Consider the following 6594-nt stretch of genomic DNA (forward strand, 5'->3'; position numbering starts at 1 on the left):
AGCACCTTCCTTCCTCGTGCTTTTTGAAGAGATGCCCAAACAGAATGGATCTGTCAGGAGCGATGTTAAAATACCCTCTCACCTCTTTAATTGTGGCATGCGTTGAGGTAGCAAGTGGAGATCCTCTGGACCAACATAAAGATATTTACACGCTCGTAGCTTTTTTTGAAGCTATTTGGAGTTTGTTTATTTCCGTTCTTGGTGTCACAAGATGAAGGCAGTTCATGTTCCTGCACTTTTGTAGTGTGTACACAGTCTTGGAGAAACTGCAAAGGACTGGCCACCAGTGTGTTTTAAAGGATTACAGAAAATTTGTTGTACTTTTTCTTTTCTAATATTGAGATCCCTTAATACAAACTTGCAAATATAATTTATAACCAAGCCCAAGGATGAAAATGAGCTACTCATCAAGTGAGCCACTTTCCTTCAACATGGTGTAAGCTTTGCCTCTTTCAAAAGAAAAAAAAAAGAAAAAAGAAAAAAAAAAAGAAAATATTTTTGAAGGCAACACTTTCTAAAACTGACCTGTGCCACTGAAACCGTAGAGCACCCACGTACTGAGCATTACAGACTCTCTGATGGGGTGGGAAGGGGGTCTCCCATTCCTGGGGTAAGGCATCCCTTGGGGCAACGCAGGCCAAGGAGCAGAGGGTGGGTGCGTCTTGAAACACCTAGAAAGGAAAAAGATTAAAGTAGGTGGGACTTGAGCCTATTTGCAAGTATCATTTCTTGCCTAACGTTTAGAAAACTTGAATTCTCATTTCGACGAGCCCTAGTGCCTGATCCGGCAAGGTGCTGAGTGCTGGCTGTCAGGAGCCCCTGGAGACTGCCCCGAGCGCGGCGGGGAGCAGGGCTGAGCCGCCGCTGCCCCGCCACCGCGCTCCCGATTTCCTTACGCTTCACAAGTGCAACACTAACGCTACTGCAAACCGAGATCTCTGAGCAAGCAGAAGAGACCGCGCCCGGACTCGCGAAACTTCCCGCGGCAACGGGAGCCGAGTGTTAACAGAGCAGATGACAACTTTGTATTTTTTAAAACAGAACAAACAAAAAAAAGGGAAAAAAAAAAAAAGGAAAAAAAATCACCGTTTATGAGATATTTATTAAACTCTTTTTATTATGAATTAAGTGCCGCATGGTGCAAGGTATAGTTGCTTTTAGATGGAAATGGTGGTTCGACCTAATTTAATTTATTTTGTAATGATGCATCTACTTACGTGCAGAGAGCCCACAGCAAACTCTATGCATCACGTAAGGAGGGAACTAATTTGTACCCTTTGCTTCTGTATGTTTCTAAAAGAGTCTGAAATATTATTTTCTTTTCTTATAAATTCCTGCTTTCAGTTTTTATACTAGGCTTGGATCTCAAAGCTTGATGGCCTGACTCAAAGGTAATTTAATTTAATAGTACTCATGCTGATTTTAGTGACCACTCGACCAAGCCATATGAGAATGAGGTGCCCGATTCCCCTCAGATGAATTAGATGCAGTGAGAGAGGAGCATCTAATTCCTGTAGATTCCTTTGAATATCCCCATCATCTTTGCCCAGAAAATCTTTGCTAGCAGAACACTAGACAAGTGGTGACAAGAAAAAATCCATAATTTGGAAAGTTTGGGTCACTGGTAGTGGGAGATCTCAGCCAAACTGTTAAAACCTCTTTAGTCTTAATTTATCCTATGATGGCCCCAGGGCTAGAGACTCAGTGGTGGTTTGGATACGAGGCTTTCAGCTAGTGGAACCAAGTTCTCCAGGGAAATCCCGGAGAAGCTGCCTTAACATCCCAAAAAGGAAGTTGAATCCCTGTCTCTCCAGAGAAACCCACTCAAGCCTCTCTCCTTGCAAGAACCAAGACACAATTCTCAATTTTAAGCGAGAGTCTTCCCCTAGTCACTGTTAAGCTCTGCCTGGCCCTCAGCCTGGCACAGCCACATCATTATTTTGGCAGGGGTGGGTTGGAGCCTTCATCCCTGCTCATTAAGAGTTTCCATTCAGGTTAAAACTCCGCTGGGATCCTTTTTTCAAACCTCTGAACTCTGAGAGCTAAAGCGAATGGAGCAATGGGAATGATTTAAAACTAGAAAATGTTGTGCTACTTTCTGTATCAACACACTATGGAGAAAGATGTTACACAAGCTTTTTAAAAAAAATTCAAACAGAGGCAGAAAAGAAAACTTTTTTACCTACTTTTCGGCTAGGACAACATAAAAGGGTTCTAAAATTATTAAAGTTCTTGATGAAAGGTTTTTTTTACAAGAATCTTTATGCTTTCAAACAATAAATTATTTCCTACTTTTTGAGACTTCGTAATATTAAAATACTTTGATTAGCTATGATAGAAGTAGAAGTTTGCAATGAAAAAAAACAACCTTCTGTCTCATTAGTGTGTCATACTAAGTGCTAATTAATTTACATCTAATTATAGTCAATGTATTTTTCAAGTGCAATTTCCCAGAACTATTTGTTTCCCACTGTGTTAAAAAACTAATAGTTAGAACTAAGTCCTCATCCGTGTTTACTGTAATTAAGAATAAAACCATTCCCTTTCAAACCAGGAGTTAGATATAGGCTGTTTCTCTAAACTCATGTACCTTGAACTGGAAGTGGACAGTGTGAGGTTTGCTCGCGCGTGGGTTTTGTTCTTTTAGTCGTCGTTCTCCAGTGAATGTGCTTCAAACCACCCATCTGATTCCAGACAAAGTCCAAGGTTTTTCTTCAGCCCAGCTCAGTCCTGCAGAGGCACATGCAGTGTTTTTGGCAGTAAAAGAAATTCTTGCTGAGCGTTTTGGGATGTTGCTCTTTGCCAGAGCCTCCTCCCCCAGGGCAGGGCTGGGTCCAGCAGCTCTCCAGGAGTGATGCCCTGTTTTGGTCCAAGCTGGAGCATCTGCTCCTTCTCCAGCAGCCACCTTCAAGAAATGGAGCTGGAGCAGGGATGATGAGATGATCATGGGGTCTGGACAGGGAACAAAGTCATGTGGACATAACAGGGACCAGAGTTTTTGTCCTGTGAGACAACAAGGGCTGCAACTGAAAACTCATGTGTTAAGTTGCAGTGCAGCAAATTGTTCAACCAAAGCCAAAACCAAAACAATTCATTTGACAATTCCAGAAAACAAACAAACAAAACCCAACAAAACCACAAAAAACTCAAAGCCCCAGTCCTTTCCCATGAAAAACTTTGATTCTGACAAAATGAAAAATTTTCAGCATTCCTGCCCATGAGCAGTCTTGCTCCATGGTTGATCTATGTGAACAGAGTTAGATTGTGCTCAGCCTTTGAAACCATTCATTGATAGTTTAAAAAAATCATCTGTTCTTCCACATCTCTCTGGTTTCCCTGGTCAGCATCTAACAAATGATCCCCATTTCCCAGCAAGGCCTGCAGATACCATAAAACCATATCATTAACAATAATCAGTCTTTTGGTATATAACATACTGTAGCACCAGAACTAAAAAAAAAAATAATAAATGCTATTGGATCAGATTTGATTTTCCAAGAAACAAAATTTCAGGTATACCATGAGCTCTCTCTTCCTTGTTTCTCATACACAATAGGAGTAAAAGGAGAAATCACTTCAGCTGCCCAGACATCTAACAATAAACTATTTTTCTGTTTCTTTTTCTCTCTGTATGGATCACATATCCACAAGGGCTAATATATCATGTCCCTTGAGGCTACATTTCTGTCTGCAGTTCTAAAGTGTTATTTCCACTGTGCTTCAGTTCTACTGGTATAATCACAACCATGTATAATGTACTTAATCCTTACTTTTTAAATAAACCATTTTAAATGTATTTGGTTTCGTGTGGAGAAAGGTATATAGATTTTTAGTTTCTAAATTCTCAGAGCTGAGATTTCCGGTTGTTTTTTTCACGTTTTTCACTGTTTGATTGCAGTTGGCCATGTTACTGGGCACCAGTATTTCAGAGGAGATAAAATTATTCTTGTGGTCCCAGATACCACAAAATCTCCAAGATCAGCTATCTTCATAATATTTTCAGTTAGTTGGTTGGAAATTAAGAAAAACCTTTTCATTTCCAGCTTAAACCTGCCCCATATGAGACCCACTGTGGTCTCAGTGCCCAGTTTGAGCCTGGCGTGGTGGCCAGAGGCCACTGCAAACCACCCTGGAGGAAAACAGCCCAGTGTGTTCTGAAGTACCTCCCTGAGCCTGAGCTTTCCTCCAGCTTTTGAGCTTTCTTATGAACTCGCCTCGAGCCTCCTCCTCTCCCTGATCTTTCCCACCTTGCCTGAAGGCAGCCTGGCCCCACGTGCTGCAGCTCCGCACAGCCCTGCTCTGACCGGCACCACAGAGCCAGCGGGACGAGCGGCGCCGGACGCGGGGCAGCAGCTGAGCAGCCTCTCCCACCCCGGCAGCCCCAACCATCCCCCAGTCACAGACAGCATTCCTTCTTCAAATACTTCTTTCAGCTTCACCTCCCAGCTCCTCAGCCTCCAGACTGTCTCCAAAGATGAGGACTGGCTGCCTGTCTCTACCCACCTCTCCCAGGCTCACGATGAATTGGCACGTCTGGAGGAAGGCAGAGGATTCATCTTTTCAAATGCCTCTGACACGAGGTAGTGAAGCCATTTAAAGCTCAGGCCCAAAGCTGCTTCCCTTTGACTGAAATAAATAAAGGTTTATCCCACATTTATGAGCAAGTCCATGGGTAAATGCTGATGCCAGGAGCTGTGGCTGCCCCACTGTGAACAGGGGTGTTGGGAGAAGTGGTGATGTTTGAGGAGGGGGGAAGCAGAGACAGTGGAAAGTGGAAAAAGGACGATATGGCATTTCCTTGGAATGAGAGAACCAACAGACAGGGGCAGTGCCTGTGTCTAAAAGCTCAAAGGGAAAGGAGAGGCTGTGCATCTGTCTGAAAGCCAGCTCAGCTTTCAGCCAGCGCTGCCGTGCTCCCGGAGCCAGGATCACTTTCCCCAACGGCACAGCCGGCTCAGCCCGCGGTATTTTGGGAGCTCGGAGCTGTGGGTCACTCACAGGGGCAGCAGGGATGGCCAGCTACACACAGGGGTGGGAGTCTACTGAAAAGTAAAACAGCCAGCCAAAACTCACACACTAACTCTTGTGTTCCATGATTGCCACCCCAGAACCGGGAGGCTTCCGGAGGGTGCCGCTGATGGCATTCCCAGGTGTTGGCTGTGCAGCCCCCACCCCGATCCCAGTGGTCTCACCACACCGGGGCAATGCAGGTTGGGGAGCACAAACAGTACTGAGGAGACCCTGTTTGAAGAAAGCTCTTTGCTGAACGCCCATTTGAGCTGAGAGCAGAGCAGGGGCTGCCTCCCCCTCTCTGGCCTGTTCTGACTGGGATGGGTTTTCTGCAGAGCACTGCTCTGCAAGCAGGGAGCCACAGAGTGAGGTTAATCTGCTTGTGGCAAATGCTGAGGCTGGTCTGAAAGAAATACAGAAGAGTGCAAGTGCTGGGGAGCAGAGCCAAGTCACCACCTCTGCCAGGGAAATAAAACCAACACTGTAGTTTGGCTTCAGACACCTCCTCTGGCATTTTCTCCAGAAGAGAAACAGAATTGAGTCCCTCACTCGCTGCTGCTACAGTGCAGCTAATTGCAGCCCTCCCTGCTTTCCAACAGGTCCTCATCAATAATCTGTCTGTATTTCATGTGATATTGATTTTTAAATGTGAATATTTACCAGCTGACACAGGGAGGTTGCAGGAACCATTCCCAGAGGATTAGGTATCATGGTCTTCTGGATGTGCAGAAAACTTCCAGGGTTTGCTTTAGTCCTGTGCTCCTCCAGAAATCTGTTTTGTTTCTGCATTTGCCAAATGCCCACAAGTAACCCACAAAACCCATTTTTTTTCCCATGGGCTGGCAGCTCTAGGTCATTTTTGGGTGCTGGGGGGAGTGTTTCACCTCAGCTGCAGCAATGTGAGTTTGGGAAGCCACTGCTGCCCATGCTGGGGCTCACTGAAGCCTGTTCACACTCCCAGCTCCACTCAGTAGTAGGCAAGGATCAATTATTCACTTCTGATTTCACTTCAGTTGTTTCCTGGAAATTAGGAAACTCAAAGCCAAACCAAACCCATAGAACTTCTCCAGAATGAAGGAACTAAATGAGAACAGAAAGTGTGATTCTTGCCAGCACTGGAAGAGGCACAAAGACCAACGCCGCTGAAAAAAATTAATGAGTTCCCACCCCTGCAGTCCTTGTAGGTTGTAATTAGTCTAAAGCAGGATCATTAGCACTTGATGTCTCAGCAACCAGAGCCTCACTTTGTGCCCGCATTTGCAAACACACATTCACTTCCCTCTGCTCCACCTGTGGAGTTTGTAGCATCAAGGAATTGAAGTTGAGATGCAGCTCCTGAGATCAACTGATGTCTAGTGAAATTTAACAAGAATCTACTTCAAAGGAAAAGGCATTACATCTTTAATGCACTTCTTTTCTGGCTTAAAGTCTGCTCCCTTTAGGCCTTTTTGCTTTCACTCTTGGTTCTGGTTTAAATGGAAGCCTCTAATATCTCTGCCAGCCCCAGCATGGATGTGCCTGTGGGCCTGGTCCCTGCCTTGCTCCGTGTCCCCACTGCCCTCCCTGGTCCCCTTCCCCTCCAAT

Source organism: Pyrgilauda ruficollis, unplaced genomic scaffold (assembly GCF_017590135.1).
Source record: "Pyrgilauda ruficollis isolate IOZ18807 unplaced genomic scaffold, ASM1759013v1 scaffold72, whole genome shotgun sequence".
NCBI lineage: Eukaryota > Metazoa > Chordata > Aves > Passeriformes > Passeridae > Pyrgilauda > Pyrgilauda ruficollis.